At 47.5% G+C, this 19,244-nt stretch overlaps 1 protein-coding gene across 1 annotated transcript in view; it reads right to left on the bottom strand.

The window, feature by feature from the left end:
- Nucleotides 1-18,627, bottom strand: part of LOC124484924 (bromodomain adjacent to zinc finger domain protein 2B) — a 69,469-nt gene extending 50,842 nt beyond the window's left edge. Inside the window, 2 exon segments of the mRNA XM_047046047.1 lie at nucleotides 9,123-9,165; nucleotides 18,409-18,627. The gene's annotated coding sequence lies outside the window, so the exon portion shown is untranslated.
- Nucleotides 18,628-19,244: the final 617 nt, after the last annotated feature.

The raw sequence follows: 19,244 nt of genomic DNA, 5'->3' as shown, positions 1-19,244 counted from the left end.
CTCAGGGCTGAGAGTCACTGGGGAGACTCATCAGGCTATTTTTATTTTGATGAATGTGTGAAGAAAATAACTAATTTCCTGTCTGCCTCTGAGCCATCTTCTAAAAAGAAGCCTCTCTCTTCAAAATGAACATTTCCATCATGCCTCTTTGGTCTTTCCTGTGTGTCTTTGTCTCCAGCAGGTCTAAATGGGGCGCGTGACGCCTGTGACCACTCAACAGCCTGAGCAGGATACACATGGACATGCTAATAGAAGAACATTTCCCAGATATGAATGATTGCTGCACTCCAGCCTAATGTGGGCACCACATCTAAAATCCCTACTTGTAAGAGAAACTGTTTATGTATCAAAAGCTCTGGCTATCTGAAGCAGCACATGCTGTGTGTACACACATGGGGACAATACGGAACCTGTTTGGAGCTATGCTGGTAACACAGGGTTTGGACACCTGACTTGGACTCAGCCCAAAGGACTGTCACGCAAGCTGGGCGGCTGTGGGAGTGGTAGAGACCAGCAGAGAGACCAGGGTGAGGACCAGCAGAGAGACCAGGGTGAGGACCAGTAGATAGACCAGGATGAGGACCAGCAGAGAGACCAGGGTGAGGACCAGCAGAGAGACCAGCAGAGAGACCAGGATGAGGACCACAGAGAGACCAGGGTGAGGACCAGCAGAGAGACCAGGATGAGGACCAGCAGAGAGACCAGGGTGAGGACCAGCAGAGAGACCAGGGTGAGGACCAGCAGAGAGACCAGGGTGAGGACCAGCAGAGAGACCAGGGTGAGGACCAGCAGAGAGACCAGGATGAGGACCAGCAGAGAGACCAGGATGAGGACCTTCCACCTCCAACACTGTTCAGGGCTCTAAGTATCTCCAGTCCACGTCAACAGCCAGTCAGAAGCTTTCCCAGGTTAGGGCTGTGAAGTGATCTGGGATTCCTGAAGTGCTCACTCACACACATACGAAAAGGCACACACACACACATTCCTGATGGCTCCCTGTCATGTCAGCTGCAGAGGTAGTGGAAGGCTAAAGAGCAGGAGGACTAGAACCCCCAAGGATCTGCACTGTGCTCATCTGCATGCAGGAACAGTAAGGTTCCACTGTCACCTGTGACCACAGGACCCTGGGAGCCCTGTCATAGCACCTCACAGCGCATTCTCACACACACACAGCGCCAATCCCCTCCTCGCCAAACACTCTGTCTTGCGAAGGAAACGAGATAATACCCTGTTCTATCCTATTACGAATGGCCTATCTAATTATAAATAATTTGTGATGTGCCATAAAATAATATTAGCAATATCAGTGCCATGTCAGTCCTATTTGGCACTGCATTTTCATGTTGGCTAGTAAAGGTATTCCTAACATCTGTGAGTCTGGCCTTTAAGCAGTCTTTTCTCTGCTGTTGTTGTCATAGCAGGTGCAGGTGTAGGAAGATAGTGTGAAACAGAGCGCCTCGCGCACACACAGCCTTGCTAATGGAAAGAAAAGAAGAAAAAAAAATATTGAGCTGCACACAGCTCTCGTTACCACGGCACCTCAGTGGGCCGAGGGGCCGCCCGGACGAGGCTGGCCTCTCGAAGCTGTGTGCAGCCGTGCCTGAAACAGGGGAGGACAGATGCCTGGCATGGTACCCTGGCCTCACCCTCCATCCACACCCACAGAAACACCATCCACTCCCTCTGAATGATCACAATCTCTAACAGGCTAGAGGACAGCAGAGCCCTGGCTGAGCAGAGAGGCCCCCTCTCCTGTTGGGCCCCAGAGCTAGTCCAGCTAGCCTTGCACCAGACCCAGAGCTAGTCCAGCTAGCCTTGCACCAGACCCAGAGCTAGTCCAGCTAGCCTTGCACCAGGTCTTTACAGTCAAAGTGTTTGACGAGGGGGAGCCCCCACAGTGATCTCTACCTGGTTCACAGTGTGAGGAAAGCCTCCACACACCATCCATTTCACGAGACGGCTGTTGTGGAGCGAGACAGAGCTGCTTCTCCAGCGAGCACGGCCGAGCATTTGTAAATGGGGCCGTAAACGTGCGTGGGTCGGGAAGGCTGGCAGGTTAATCTCTCTGTAAAAGCAGAGAGCTGTACCACAGCAGAGACACAGGGAACACAGCTCCCAAGAACACACACTCTGCCTTCAGACGCTCAGGACTGCCTTCAGCTTTCCCACACATTTTGCAATTTATTTATGTGTGTGTCTATATATTATATAGACCCACACACACATCTTTAATATAATACACACTTTGAAATATATACATAATATGCCTGGCTAAATTAGACCTTAACGCCACTCTACAAATTACACAACATCTGGGCTGAATGACAATTGTTGGAATTGCATTAATTGTTTGCATGAAGAGCAGGGAAGCATAGCTTCCTTTTTAACTGAAGGATGCCATCAAAATCCAAACATTTCCTCCTGAATATTCAGGGCATGTGAATACAATATTCATTTTGCTGCAGGAGAACAGTCGATGCATAACAATGAGAGCGGCTAATGAAATCAACCATCAAGCTGAAATGCATCCATATTAAAACCAGGGTCTCGGTGTCATTCGCTTTTTGCATCGTTTGTTCTTTTCCTCATTTCTTTTCTCTGACCTTTCAATATTTCTCTCCTACCTTGAATCTGATCTCAGCCAAGAATGATGATTGCTTACCCTTGCTTTATTCTGGGCATGTTTCCTCTCTGCAACAATGTACACTACAATTTCTGACTACATTACCATTATTATTATTATTTGCACAAAGAATAGGCTAGGCCTACATACCCGTCCTTTTAAACTGAAACATTATGAGCCACTTTAGGAGTTTGATTATCTGAAATAAACACAGACAAGCAGCATTAGTGTGATTAGAATTCTGGAACAAATGTGCAGAGAGAACTTCCTTCATTTGCAACTAGATGTCTAACCAAGTCATTAGAGGTAATCCATTACAAATGTTGTTTAACGATCAGGCAGGTTTTGTCAAATCAATTATCCTAATAGTTAAACAAAAGACAAATATATCGAAGCTACTCACAAACACTGCATCTCCAGTGCTTGGCAAGGGAAAACATACATGCTTACTTTTCATTTTCTTGCAAAAACCTGTGAAATTCACATGTGGATTTAGTCAAGAGCAGATCAAATAGCAGATCCCTCAGCTTGTTCATGTGAGATGTAGGTCTGTGTAATGCTGTTTGCACTCTGTAACAATATGTTGCATTACAGCAGAAGTGTGCAGCAACTCCGTTCATTTCAAGGGGTGAAGAAAACGACAAATAAAGTGTCAGAAAAGCCTACCCCACAAGAGTCTCAGAGTGGAAACTCTCAGAAGTGACAGCATAAGGACAATAAAAGGAGCACATCAAAATAAAAACATAAAAAATGGCCTGATCCTTTACCACAGATCTCCTAGCAATGATTAAACAACGCTTTTTTCCCTGTTTTTCTTCTCATCATTTAGTCATGACTACGCAAACAACAGCTTCCGGCCTCCACCTACTAACTTCCACCCCAAAATTGACATTTGAATCTTTTTCCACATCCCTGGTAAACAGTGGCGGTGGGATCATTGATCAAAGAGCGTGAGGGCTGTGTGTGAGGAGGAAGGTGAGTGGCCGAGCGCTAGGCTGGAGGGGAGAACAGAACACAAGCTCCTGGCTGCTGTTTCTCCTCCCTGACAAAGACTCCATCTGCCACCGAGCCATTTGCAGCCTCCGAGTCAGAATATCAATGATTTCCGACCATTCTGCAAGTCTGCGTTCACCTTGGTCTCACCTCCACAGCCTGTCTGAGCGCTGACAGTACAGATCTTCTCTCTGTAGGCACCGCAGGCTGCCAGCTCATCCAGCCCTCATCCAGCCCTCATCCAGCCCTCATCCAGCTAAGTGGCATTTATGCAGCCCCTGGACGAAGGGCATTTTATTAGCATTGATATTATTTGAAACCTTTCAGATGCGTATACCAGCAGGCCCGCGAGGTTTCCACATTTTTTTAATTCACACTTGAATAATGATAAGAGGCAAATAGGAATTGGAAACATGGAGGGTTGAATTCAGGCTGACAGAACAGGGGAAGAGGGGGAATCTGGACAGCGAGTCATTTTAGGGCCCTCTGCGTGTTCTAGGATTTTCATTTAGCAGAGCACCGTGTCTGTTGTGCATTTTGTGATGAAGTCAGTGTGTAGGTTGCGCGCGTGTGTGTGTGTGTATGTGTGTGTGTGTGTATGTGCGCGTCTCTGCTGGTGAAGTCTCAATGCCAGCATTAAAGTGGGATGGCAGGCAGCTGGCCATAACTACTCTGAAAGATACTAAAGAAAATTTAATTTTCCTGCTCACCATCTGCACACCCCACTACAGAGAAGCCCTTATGGGCCTGCCCTCCTCCCTGAACACAGCCCTCCTCCCTGAACACAGCCTCCTCCCTGAACACAGCCCTCCTCCTCCTGAACACAGCCCTCCTCCCTGAACACAGCCCTCCTCCTGAACACAGCCCTCCTCCCTAAACACAGCCCTCCTCCCTGAACACAGCCCTCCTCCCTGAACACAGCCCTCCTCCCTGAACACAGCCCTCCTCCTGAACACAGCCCTCCTCCTGAACACAGCCCTCCTCTCTGAACACAGCCCTCCTCCCTGAGCACAGCCCTCCTCCTGAACACAGCCCTCCTCCCTGAACACAGCCCTCCTCCTGAACACAGCCCTCTTCCCTGAACACAGCCTCCTCCCTGAACACAGCCCTCCTCCCTGAGCACAGCCCTCTTCCCTGAGCACAGCCCTCCTCCTGAACACAGCCCTCCTCCCTGAACACAGCCCTCCTCGTGAACACAGCCCTTCTACCTGAGCACAGCCCTCCTCCTGAACACAGACCTCCTCCCTGAACACAGCCCTCCTCCCTGAACACAGCCCTCCCCTGTGGACGTTGCCAGGGCTGCCCTAAGGCCCGCCCCGCCCCGCTCCGACCTCTGACCCCTGAAGGGGAAGCGTCATGATTAGTTCTACTTTATTGACAACAAATTAGCGTGTGGTGCAGCTGGCTGGAGCCCATCCCTTAGGTTTAAATCCCGGGGCATCATTATTCCCTGGAGGTTCCCAATTCCACCTTGAAGCTGCCCCAAGAACAGAGGTTTTCAAGACCAGGGGGGAACCACACACTAATCTAATCATGGTACAGAAGGGGCTGTGGAAATCCCCCACCCCCACCTCCCACGATAAGTTTCTCTTATAGTCTTTTTTCCTTGTGGTCTCAACAACTAGGCTACTCTCTCTAGTTACCCTCTCTCTCTATAGGGCCCTCTCTCTATAGGGCCCTCTCTCTCTATAGGGCCCTCTCTCTCTATAGGGCCCTCTCTCTCTCTAGTTACCATCTCTCTCTATAGGGCCCTCTCTCTCTATAGGGCCCTCTCTCTCTATAGGGCCCTCTTTCTCTATAGGGCCCTCTCTCTCTCTAGTTACCATCTCTCTCTATAGGGCCCTCTCTCTCTATAGGGCCCTCTCTCTCTATAGGGCCCTCTCTCTCTATAGGGCCCTCTCTCTCTATAGGGCCCTCTCTATAGGGCTCTGAGGACGGTCTCGTATGCAGACTAGCATGAGTCTATCCTGCTACGACTGGCTGAGTTTAGTGGGGGCGTTAGGGAGGGGCTCTGGAGGCATGGTCGCTCTAAAGAGGGAGGGGAGGGGGCACCGGGGGGGGGAGGCTGAATGCTGTGCCCCTCATCCTGTCAGAGGGCTTTAACAGAGGGGTCACGGGGATCTGCTGGTGATACAGCACTTAGAAGGAACCCCCCCTCCCCCCCCTCCTCGCCCTCCACTCCACCCCGAGGCCCAGCCTTGGGAACCACAGTCCCCCTGGCCCCTCCTCACGCTCCTCCTCCTCCATGCTCCTATTCAACACACCTAACCCTGACATCTCCACACCGTGCCTTCACTCACCCCCTCCTCTCTCTTTCTCTCCCCCTCTCTCTTTCTCTCCCCCCCTCTCTCTTTCTCTCCCCCCCTCTCCTTATGCAGATGAATGGCTTGCTGCAGATGACCTACAATCACTTGGCAAATTGAGGCGCGACCGTGAAACCACTGAATCATGGCGCATGCTTCATTAAGGTGCATTATTTCTCTCTATATTTGCCCTTCAGAAGAGACATAAATAATCCTTTCTGTCTGTGCACAAATTAGCAGTGAGGCGTGCTGTGGAGAGGGAGAGGGGGAGGTGTACACACCGACACACACGACACAGAGAGAGAGAGAGAGAGAGAGAGAGAGAGGGGGGGGGGGGTGTATATTTTGTGTTGACCAAAGTTGTTGAAAAATTAGCGCATTACGAGCTAGCGCCAAACTGTTAGCTGGTGAAGTAGGTGAGGTAAGCATGGCGCTGCATAATTCACTAGTGTGTTAAAACACCTGGGCTCCACGAGGACGTGGCAGGACAAGACAGCGCCTTCAAAACAACCTCAGAAACATCATCCCAATTTCATATTTAGCCTGGTCTAACCAAGCCTGGTCTAACCAAGCCTGGTCTAACCAAGCCTGGTCTAACCAAGCCTGGTCTAACCAAGCCTGGTCTAACCAAGCCTGGTCTAACCAAGCCTGGTCTAACCAAACCTGGTCTGGGTACTTGTCCGGTGTGTTCTCAGCTGTTAGAAAGGTGTACAAGGTCAAGTTAAGATGTGAATGTCGCTGCTGCTGCTGAGTTAACGTCCTTCCAGCCAGACCAGAATTCCACAACAGTGGCACCATGATTCAACTTTGACAAGAGTTCTTTCATCGCTGTCTCTGGCGTTCCCCCCCCCCCCCCGCTCCTCCTCCTCCTCCTCAGCCCTGATCCCCGACAGGGACTGAGCAGGACAGGGGAGGGCTCCAGTATTTACTACCACATCATATTACAGAGCCACAGCAATCTGTTAGCCATTGAGGCCCCGACACAGAATACACTCTTTGAAGGCACACCGTTAACTGTAGGAGGACATCAATATTTTAAAAAGGAAAAATAGAAAAATGACACTGGCTTTTCGGCAGCTCAATGCCCTCACCCCCCCACCGGTGCACCCCCCACCCCCCTCCCGGTGCACCCCCCACCCCCCTCCCGGTGCACCCCCCACCCCCCTCCCGGTGCACCCCCCACCCCCCTCCCGGTGCACCCCCCACCCCCCTCCCGGTGCACCCCCCACACACACAGAGGACAGTGACCTCAGTCGATAGATCCCTCCCTCCTCTTCTTCTCCTCCCACTGGTTTGTTCTCCGTTACTCCCTCCTTCTCAACGCTAGCCTTTCTTCACAAACCTCTTTCTTTTATTGCTGTTCATTCATATTATCCGCTCTCCTCACTAATGTCTGTGTTTTTGGGTTGTCTGTGATATTCTGTTACTGCCGTCTTCACTTTCCCTTCATGTTCATCTCTTCCTGCCACGTTTCCTCTCCCCTTCCCTCCTCTCCTCTCTTCTCCGTGGTGTAGTCAGGTCTCTACGTAAACTGAAGGTTACTGATGACTGCCACAGTAAATCCTAGGAGGTTTCTATTACACACACACACACACACACACACACGCACAGGGCCGGCATCACGGCTGATAGAATTCCGGGAGCTGCGCTCATTTCCCCTGGCCGTAACGCCTGTGTTTGTCCAGAGAGCTGCGGGTGACCTGTCTCCTGCCAGGGTTGTGCACATAAAGCTTCTAATGGGCCCTGCCTGCAGATCAAGACGAGCTAACCTTGTACGTGTCTGAGCTGCCCCAACACCTACATACAGACATCGCTCGTCCAATGAGAACAGGCCGCCTGTGTTTACTGTTTCCTCGTCAGCCATCTGTAGTGCAGCGGAACAGCGTTAGAGGAAGGAGACGTGCAGATTCCTGATGACTTCTGGGAGTTGTTGTTCTGACGTCTCTGCTTAGAGCAGGGAGGCATGACAGGGAAAACTGCCGACTGGAAAGAGGAAGTCCAGCATGGACACTGCCCGTCTCCTGAACACTGCCCGTCTCCTGAACACTGCCCGTCTCCAGAACACTGCCCGTCTCCAGAACACTGCCCGTCTCCTGAACACTGCCCATCTCCAGAACACTGCCCGTCTCCTGAACACTGCCCGTCTCCAGAACACTGCCCGTCTCCAGAACACTGCCCGTCTCCAGAACACTGCCCGTCTCCTGAACACTGCCCGTCTCCTGAACACTGCCCGTCTCCAGAACACTGCCCGTCTCCTGAACACTGCCCGTCTCCAGAACACTGCCCGTCTCCTGAACACTGCCCGTCTCCAGAACACTGCCCGTCTCCAGAACACTGCCCGTCTCCTGAACACTGCCCGTCTCCTGAACACTGCCCGTCTCCAGAACACTGCCGTTACCTGATCTCCCTCAGCACGCCGTCATCTGAGAAACCTGTTTAGACACGAAACCGTCTCCACGGTTGTATTGACAATAACAGCCCATCGGGAGCTGTGTATGAAGCTCTCTCCTAACATGGAGGATTGTCTGTGTGTTAACATGTGTTGTACATACTTGCGTGGCACTACATAGAACTCTGACAAGGGCTTTTCACACCATGTGGTTGTAATTGCAGCAGTCAGAAAAAAGAAAACGTATGTCAGCCTAAGAGAGCCCTCCTCACAACACTACAATTTACAGAGTCAGCCAAGCAACAACTGTTCAAAGCCTGTGTATGCAAAGTGGCTCACTTTCAAATTCAAAAACAAAAGGCAAAGGACAGCTCAAGCCCCCTTCCAATTACCCCAATTTGGTTGACAGTAATTTATTTTGAAATACCCCAAAAGTAAGAAAGTGCTTCTTTCACAGATTAATATGTTTTGAAACTTTGACATGCTAATGTTATACAAAATGAGAACTCGTTAGAAATGCACCAACTCAGAGAAAAGTGTAATGTAGCACAAACTAATTCCATTAAAGAGGACCTTGTTAAATCTAGGTCTAATTGGAATTTTCTAATCCTATACCTAAATAATGCTTTTAATTGAAGAGTACAACTTTGTCCAGCCTGTCCTTTCAAGACTTACAATTTCCAATTTACCAAAGTAAACTTGCAATTTTGTAATACAGAATTAAAACGAGGACGGGGGGGACGGGGGGGGGGGACGACTTCAAACAAGGGGCAGATGTTTGGGGAGGGAGGGGTGACTGTCAACAAACACTTACCAGGGACAGCGTCCTCAGGTCTGTGACATCACGACTCTGCAAACTGAAAAACAAGACAACAACAGTCAGCTTAATTGCTTTATTTGATTTTTATTGATTTATTCATTCAGCATAATTCCTCCCTGAAAGCACCATGAAAATAAAATAAAAATGCAAATGTTCCTGGGGCTTAGCCCCCCAGGGAGGTGCCTTATCCATTTCGACATCAGCTGCAAATCAAAACACTGCAGCAGAGTGGTCATTTATGGGGATCAAAGAAAACAAAGGGCTGAATCCGACCGTGAGGAAAAACTTCACGCTGAAATTGGAACAGGACTATCGTCTGACTGACCAGGGCAGCAAAGCACACTCTGTGAACACCAGCCCAAACTGAAGTAGTCCAGTTTGTATCCTGGTTAAGTGATTATATTTTAGTCATCCACAAAGACGTCTAGAGTAGCAACGTATTTTACAGTAACATTCAGTTGTACGCGTCATCTCAAATTGTTGCTGTGGTTATTTGTAGCATCTCTTCTCCCTTTAGAGGCCTTCTGGATCCTGAGACGCGCGCCGTAATCTTAGCTTTAGAAACCTCTCTCTCCTTCTGCCCAACACACGTCATCCTGGGAGATGCCATCACCAGAAACAAGCACACAAGCACAAGCCCTCTGAACATTTCTGGCGAGCCAGCACATTTCTATTATTTTCACTAGATGCATTTTCTTCTGGGCTCCGTTCGTTTGGAATGCGAAGGAGCTGAAGACCGGAGCACTTTAACGCCGGTGTCAACAACAGACTTAAGTACATCTGATTCCCAGCCTCGACACATCACTCATGGTCCACACAATCTGGGAGGGAAACGGCATTCTGAGTAAGATATTGAAAACAGACATGTGGACTACAACAGGCATGTTACATGGACTACAACAGGCATGTTACATGGACTACAACAGGCATGCTACATGGACTATAACAGGCATGTTACATGGACTACAACAGGCATGTTACGTGGACTACAACAGGCATGTTACGTGGACTACAACAGCAGTGTTTCCCACACATAGACCAATTTGTGGCGGTGCACCACAGAATCAACACCGGCCGCCACATATTGCGTTTCGTAAAACATTTTTTTTAATCGCTATTTAGGTTAAAACACGCAGCGTATTCGTTCAGCTGCATTTCCTTTCCCCTGCTTTCCCTCCGTCTCTCGGTCACTCATGCGTCTTTCTCACATATGCACAGTCACAACGTCAGCACACGTTGGCAAAAATGCATACATACGCCGTTCTAGTAAGACCGACAGCTATATCAGCGAGCCTTCAGCGTTAGTGCCGTAGCTAAAAGTCGAGGAAAGTTGAGGCTACTTTTCGCTAGGTACCTTACTGGAAGGTTCTCCTTCGTTCTTTTGGTGAGAAGTCTCAGGAGCTAGCTACTAACCTGGCATAATGGAGCCGACCAGTTAAATAGTTGTTTAGCACTAGCGTTGCTATATGCATAATGCAGAAATGATATGTTAGTTGTTGTTAATTTTGTGAAGGTGTGAATCATTTAGGATTAATATATAATGTAACAAATTATTAACAAATTAACTGTGTAACGAATTATTAACGAAGGAATTATTACGACCCCCCCCCCCCCCCCCCCCCCCCCCCCCGGTCTGACAACCCCCCACCCCCCTCCCCGCCACAACTAGATTTCTAATCTGTGGGAAACACTGAACAGGCATGTTACGTGGACTACAACAGGCATGTTACTTGGACTACAACAGGCATGTTGCGTGGACTACAACAGGCATGTTACTTGGACTACAACAGGCATGTTACGTGGACTACAACAGGCATGTTACGTGGACTACAACAGGCATGTTACATGGACTACAACAGGCATGTGACTAATTAAAGTTAAAGCCCAGTACACTGGTGATGATGTTATGACGTCTCACCCTAAAGATGCCAAGCCAGCCTTCCATAGGGATGCTCATCGTGGATACAATATTACACCAATTAGGCTAAGCCTGGCGAAAGGCAAGGATGTTGTGTTTCCACATGAAAATCATGAGAAAAGGGAGAAAATAAAATCCCAATTAAGTGTGGCCAACAATCACAACAAGCGTTCCCAGACGGGCCTCTTAACCGAGGCCTCACTTGCAGCCAGTACAGTTCCTGAAAGAACAATCCAGACACGGGATAACTGGAGCTATACAGATCCTTATTATCAGTGATTTATTTTCACAGCTAAAGGCTAAATCCAAACAATATTGGACCTAAGATGAGCCCAGGGCCTAGATCCAGGCACAGGGTCGTGTTCCTACCACCTTGATACCTGGCGCTCCTTGGACATCCCTCTCCAGGAACTGCCCTCGTGGAAGTGTTGTCAGGCCGCTGTTCAGAACGGCACACAGGACGCTCTTAAAGCGCCCAGAGCTCACGAGCCCAGGCCCTTTGCTTTCAGTCACCGCTATCTAGCTCCTGGCTGCTGTTGGCTCAGCCATTTCCCTACTGCCAGATGCTTCTCTCAACTCAAAATGGCTTCGAGCCAATTAATGGTATCTAAGGAGTGATGTTTCCATCTTCACTGACTCAAAGGCAGGGTATCATTCAGGTGCTAATTAGAGAAACATGCCTCGCCACAGCCTGCTTGGTAACAAATCTATCCGGAATAATCCAGTGTTGATAGGAGTCATTCTGAGTAGCGTGTCCCTGGCCCCCTTGCCATTTGGCTGCACGCGCATCCAGCAGCCCTCTCAGGTTACATGGCATGTAGTAAGGTTTCACTGGCAGTAAAGCTGCATGGAGGAGACGGGTAGCTATGACAGTCATTAAACAACCAAGCCATCCCCTGTGCTTCTCTCTGTACGGTGAGCTTCCTGGAAATGGAAAACAGACGAAGAAAACATCTGAGGAAAAGCACACATGTTGGGGGAAGATCTCGCCCCAAACGAGATCTTCCCTGGAGCATGCTCACTGGACCAACACAAAGGCTGTTTACAGTCAGACCTTTTTTGTCCAATCACGCACTCATTTACTAATGGAAACGAATCAGATGATGATAAACAAAAATCACCAGTCGAGTCTTTCACCATGTCACGTCGGGAGCGGAGGAGGAGGTGGAGATTTGCTCCATCTGCACGCTGGCTGACCGCAGCAACAGAGCACATCATCATCATCATCATCGAGTGGCCGCAGCCTGTGGCACAGGCAGCCACAGATCCCGAAGGCCACTCCACACACAACCACCAAGATCAAAACACCGCCAGGCACACACGGCTGTGATGGCTTCCACATGCAGGGGACAACCAGACGGGCTCGCTGCTCAAAACCACCTGGAAGAATCAGTCCCTGACACGGAACGTGGCTTATCTGCGACGGTGTGGAGAAACCTGTTATGTTGTCACCCAGGCCCCTGTGACAGAGGCTGGATCAGGAGGAGGGGTGGGCAGGGCCTGGGCGGAAGGGCTCTGATCCCACGGCTACCCAGACTCTCTGACCCCACGTCCTCACCCACAGTCGTCCAGTCTCTGCTCCAGTCCAGTCCACTGAATGACTGCCCAGATGCTCTGATCAGATATCAGGGACGGAGCGTTTGCTACACGGTCCGGAAAGGCCTAAACAGCAGCTCGCTCGCACAATATCCAAATAATATTCCGAGCGCCAAAGGAGTTGTTTCCTGCTGTACGCTCAAAACTGCTCTAAATATTTGGATTCCACACAGGATCTTGCCCACCCTGAGGGGCTGCTCCCTGCACACACACACACACACACCCACACACACACACAGCAGTAACATCCTGAGCAGGAGAGCCCAGAATAGACCTACACAGTCCCCTTCCCTTCGACAGGCTGTTCCTTACACTCTCCATCCCTGTTGCCGTGTCAACATCAGTGGAGCAAAGATAGGACTTCCTTTTCTTCTCTGCCGTTTCATCCCCGGGCTGGGAGCGACAAAGGTCACTCCACAAGCTCAGATGAAGGCCTTTCCCAGCCGGGCTCTGAACCCAGGCTGGGGCTGAAACCTGCTCACGTTACGGCGCTGTCTTTCCTCCACCGTCACTTCAAAACAGACCACGATACTGGGCAGCCTGGAGAGAGCTGCAGCCTTTATGGTAATGAGTCATAAATAACAGTGATGTTCCAGCAGGTTGTCTGTTCCATGGTCTGCTCCACAGCTGGGATGGATTACAGCACTGTTGGCTTGGAGACCAGCAGAGGGACATTATGGGTGTCAAGAGATCCACAGAACGGGAACATTTCCATACAACTTTATCATCCACTTTAGGCCTAGTACCATTTGGAAGATCTAGGCTATCTAGCACAATGTCTGTCAGTGGGTCTCGTCCACCAGATGCAGTTGGCAGCTTGACATGACTTGAGCCAGATGACCAATAGGAGTCATGATGTGTGAATGCAGAGGAATAAGGCCTGTTTGAATGCTACTGTGGGCCTGTTTTCATGTTGTGCTGCTGAAGCACCTCTGTGCTGCGGCAGATTACTCCCGATAATCCACTTCTTCCAAACTGGGGATCTTTTTAAAACACTCAGCTAAAACAGTCCTGTGCTCTGTGATATAATCCAATAAAAAAACAGTCTGCTTTCAGTAATCAGTGTTTCCTTCCAGTCGTAGCATAGACCATCGCATGTGACAGTGTGTGTGACAGTGTGTGTGACAGTGTGTGTGTGCCACTGGTTACCTTTAACACCCTAGGCTGAGAAAACGTCTGAGAAGCTTTCTTAAAAGGTTGAGAGGATGGGATCATCCTAAATGCTCATCTGTCTTCAATACAATCATGTGAAGTGGCGAGGTCCTATGAGCCCCCTCCCCCCCCCCCCCGTCTGAGGGCCATGCAAGCAGCCCAGCACATTACCAAGCACAGCGCTCAGGCTCTTGTGCTGACCCACACATTCTATCAGAATGTGTCTTCTCTCTCTCTCTCTCTCTCTCTCTCTCTCTCTCTCTCTCTCTCTCTCTCTCTCTCTCTCTCTCTCTCTCTCTCTCTCTCTCTCTCTCTCTCTCATTTCACAGTGTTCTGTGAATACTAAACGCTTGAAACAGTGGTCGTGGCGTGCTGCTAGCACAGCTAAAATGGCAAGCCTTTGTGGCAGCAGTGACTGGATTTTAAATGCGGGGAGGATCAATAAATAACAGGGATCTGCCCAGGTTCAATCCTGGGGTGTGTGTGTGTTTTTAATAGCCACTGAACGCCTTGCGCTCCTTCTTCAACCAGCTGCTCCTGAATTATGAATATGGAGTCAATTCACAGAATCCCAGTCTCCACTCCGAAAATCTCAGTGGTTTCAACTTGTAGAACGAGCAAATTCAGCCAAGGATGCAAATACCGGTGGGCAGACGAACAAATGGGACAAACTATTGGCATTTCAAAACATCGGCCCCATTAACACAGCAGGGCGACTTCAATCACTGAAGCATTCCTGCTTCTACTAAAGCATTATGACAACCATCTTCAGGAGGAGGGAAAATAGACCAGGGGGAGATGAGCGGAGGGAGGAGTGGGGGGCAAAGAAAAGTAATCTCCCTGACATATTCCTAATAAACCACCTCTCTAATACCTCTGCCCCAGCTCACCCCATCAGAAAGTTGTCAACCCTGACCTACAAAAAGGACTTGCGTCAAGCCTTAAATGTTTAAAAACATCAATCATAAAAACAAAGAGAGGACATTGAATTATACAGTATTAACCTCCAGGGTTTGCATACAAAGACCTTAGATTTATTTATGCCCGTGTGTTAAGAGCCTGGGTGCTGTTCTTTACAGTGAACCGGCGGCTGCCAATGTGATGAACCTCCCAGCCCCCAGCAGGAGCCCCCGGTCTTTGATTAATGAGTGCAAGCTTCTGGAAAAGGGGAAGGAAGGGGAACATTTGGGGAGCCAACACACAGCCAACACACTATTATTGCCAGTGTGCCATCGGGACGGTGGACACAATTACTGCTGGGTCTAGTTAAGGCTTTTAAATAGAGAAACCTCCGACCCGATGAGCCCTTTCACATCGCGGCCAGAGCTGCTGCGGTTAAAGACAGCTGAAAGCAGAAGAGGGCTGGCTCCAAGACTGTAGCACACGAGATAGGCCTCTGTAGACTAGAGGTCTGACCTCATTCAAAGAAACCATCGTCTATAACAAAAAGCACAAAAGGTATGAATAGCCTAATCCTAGCTTCACACTGTAAACAAAACACACAGCCTATTTCTTATTTCATCCACTCCTTTCATAAACGTCCTGAGGCAGAATCAACAGTAAGATGTCTTCACCAATGCTCAGAGCATTTTTGTTAGAATTAGCCAAGCTGAGGGTAGTCATTTCTAGTTGTTATTAAATATGAGTTACTGAATGTCTCACTATGTTAGAAGATCACTCACGTTTTGTCCCTGGTCACACATTATAATCACCTGGGGCCTGTTAGGCGACACAAAAAATACCTAACTGACACCAAGAAGCAGAGTTTACCAGTTTATCTTTGAACCTGTACAATGTTGTCACAGTCAAAGCAAGACCTGTATGGCACACCAAGTATTTGTGTTTGTCATCACTAACAGAGTGAATTGAAATGCTCCTTAATTGTTTGGCCCTTTTCCACATGCTTCTTTACACATTGTGTAATAATTATTCTGCGAATTATGACTGATAAGTTACATAAATGTATGTAAATGATCTTTAGCACAGTCATGTTGAGGTGGTTGAAGCGACGCGGAGGCCTCTTGACCGGCCTGTGTACATGTGCTCAGTGAACACAGGTCAACCTCTACAGACCAACGTGTCACCCGGGTTTAATCCAGGTCATCTTTAGGCCCGGGTGAAATGGGTTGAAGTGGACAAAGCTCTGAGAATGAATGCGGTGAAAACCCACTAAATCACACCACAGGGGATGCTAACATTTAGAAAGTGCTGTTTCAAGCAATTTAGCGACCTTCGGTTTACTTGTGAGATTCCCCAGCCTTGAAGAACAATGGCTTGCAATATTCCAAGCATTCAAATGCCACAATGAGCTTTCAGACCTCCCATCAGTGGGCTGTGATTTGTCGCAACACCATTTAGTTTCCTTGCTATGCAACCCTTTCAAAGGACATGAGGTCTGAATAAATATGAGGTAAATTCGGTGACCTTCTAGCAGGTATCTATTTATTGGCTGATTCATTGGCAGGACTGAATGCATGCATAACACATCAAGGCTGTAATCTGATTTATCTGGCTTCCTTGGCAGTTGAAGTCATTCAGGCTAAATGACGGACCTTAAGGGAAATGATGTTTTATTGCCTTTTCACTTAAACTACGTGCAATAGTTAATTACTATCAATTAACTATTTACAAAGTCGAATCAATTAACAATCCTGCACACGCAATAACAAAGCACAGCCAAATAATTCACAGTTATGACACAAATCAATGGTCACAACAAACATGTCAGTTCTTAATCTGATCTGGAAAACAAGAAAGAAAATACACGATGCAAATTGTTGCTGTTATGTCTCTGATCACCATGTTTTCCAGGAGAGAATATTAGCTGTACTTCCTCCATTAATCATTAGATCACTGAAGGATAGCTTCTGTGTAAGAGACAGAGTGAAACCGAGAAAACTGAAACAGAGAGAGAGAGATGCGTGTTCACTCCATTGCCACCAAATGGTTTCCCAGAGCATTTCACAAAACGAAGCAGATGTCAGGCTGATGCATAGGAGAGGTGGAAGACAGTCCCTTAAGAGAGGGCTGCACATCAGGATGTTTGACTTCACATCTGCTCCTTACATTTTACCTTTGCTGTAAAATCCAAACAAAGAAATCTTAGGTCTGGCATTACAGAGCATTTTATAGCACATGGAAAACAGCCTCCTTTAACATTTTAGTGGGCTATTTAAAAAATGAATCCCGAATGTGCAAGCAGTTTTGGAGAAATCATAAGCTTAACCAAATTCTGGTGAAACAGGCATCAAGAGAAAGCCTGGACACGCCGTAAAACAGTATTTGATATAACAGGGATAGAACAGTGATAGAACAGTGATAGAACAGTGATAGTGTAGACCTACTACACACTGTGTGTGTGTGTGTGTGTATCTCCTCCTCCCCCCCCCCCCCCCCCCAACACAAACACACGCACTCAGACACCACTTGTTCTCATGCACTCAGGATCATGATACATTTTCAGAATTCATAAAATTGAAACAAATAGAAATAAGTGAATAAATGCCTCTGCCATTAAGTTAAATTACGTCATTTTCTCCACTTTCATTTTTAGCGAAACTTTTTGTCTGTACGTAGATGGGCTAGCCAGAATTTAAACTGTCCAAAATGGCGAGGAGCGTGTTTAGAGGGCAGAGAAATGGAGGATATATTGTATTATACACAAAGGGATACATTTCAACTCAGCCAGACAGCAGCTGCGCTTTAGGGAAGCAACACAATAGATAAGATTGAACGGAGCTTCGGACCCACGCAGCGGACTACACTGCTTGCCACTGGTTTCCCCTCGAACGTCCTTCTTAACGTGAATAATGTTGTCAAATGAATTAACTAAAACCACAAACAACTTATAATAATAAATATGTTGATAATAGGCGATTCGATTGCATGTATTTGCTAAGCAGCAGTTTAGTTTGACACTTCACAACCCCGTCGATAGGTATCTCTGCCCATGACACATGACACGATGTTGAACATTTCTGCCAAGCATAAAGCGCTACATACAAATATTGTTTTACCCATCTTTTCTCACTTTTTTTGTTTCTGTATTTCTGTTTAATGGCGACTATAAGCCTAGTTCATTGGAACGTTTAAAAACAACATGTTAACCAACTGCAGTTAATGCGCAAGAGACTAGTGTGGCTACACTGTTTATTATTGCTTGTTAGCTACACAAAGCCAAGATTCTGGACAGTCACTAACTGACTTCTAGATTGCTAGCTGATAATGCCAAGACAAGTGAAAAAGCAGACACCATCACATAATTAAGTTTCCACCCGGAATCTAACTTAGTTATCAGCTAGATAATACAGTTGCAACTTTAATGGACAAACTATAAATTTAGCTAGCTACAATTCCATGTTACTTTTAAGTGACAACTTTGTATCAACAACTGCAACTCACTACCTAGCAGATTTGGCAAGTGTAGACAGTGTAGCAGATATCCTGTTTGTCTGTGTTACCAGCTAGCTCTGGCTATCTGTCTGTTTTTGCAACGAACTGCCAACCAGCCGTGGAATCTCCGTAGCTAGCCTAGCCAAGCTAGCGACATGACAAAAACTGAACGTTATGAATCATAACATAAGCTAACTTCACAAGCACACTACGATAACTCACCTTAGTGTCCGTGCTAGAAGTATCCTCCTAGAGTTCGTTTTCAAAAGAGCCCAAAATTAATTCCTTTTACGATTTCGCGTTGTTTGAGGACGGTGGCAGGAGATGATAGAAGAGAATTGGGCAGTAATTGAGTCTGGGTGAATGTGTGTGAGAGTGTGTGGATCCAACAGACTCTTCTCAAGGCTTGTTCAGCATCACTTCAAGGAACAAAAGTGACGTCAGCTCAAAGCTTCTACGCTGCAAACTTTTGTCTGCACAAAAATTCTGTCACAGAAATGAATGCAGAAAGAAAGAAAATACATGTGGGGCATGTGCGATAAGGAAGGATATAACGTGAGAAATTGACTCTATCCCTCTCTGATGATCGGGCATATTAACTTTTTTAGACTGTTTATTTTGTTTTAAAGCCTAATAATAAACAACTGAAATACGTGTCTCTTTTATCCTGTTTCTTAAAAAAAAAATCGATGGACGCAAAAGCCCTCAATATAGCCATCTGCCACGGCGTTTGATTCACAATTCAATAATTTGCAGTCATCGAAAAACCTAAAAACTTGTCTTCATCGCAATTTGAACAGACTATAAACTGCAGTTGGGCAAAGACTGCCGCTGTGTCATTTTTTTGTTGTCTTTCTTTGAGCAAACAATTAGCAACAGGGTGAATTGCAACCTTGTGACCTGTTCTGGGTTAAGACAGTGCTAGCATATAATAACGTTCAATAACAAACAACGAAAGACCAATATGCTGGAACTTGTCTGAAAACATAATTCATTAACAGACTTTCTGAAAAACGGTGGCATGTCTACAATAACATAATTGTACCAGAGCTAAAGGT

Source organism: Hypomesus transpacificus, chromosome 23, assembly GCF_021917145.1.
Source record: "Hypomesus transpacificus isolate Combined female chromosome 23, fHypTra1, whole genome shotgun sequence".
Taxonomy (NCBI): Eukaryota; Metazoa; Chordata; class Actinopteri; order Osmeriformes; family Osmeridae; genus Hypomesus; species Hypomesus transpacificus.
Note: the sequence above shows the minus strand (reverse complement) of the source record. Positions and strands in the feature narration are given on the sequence as shown.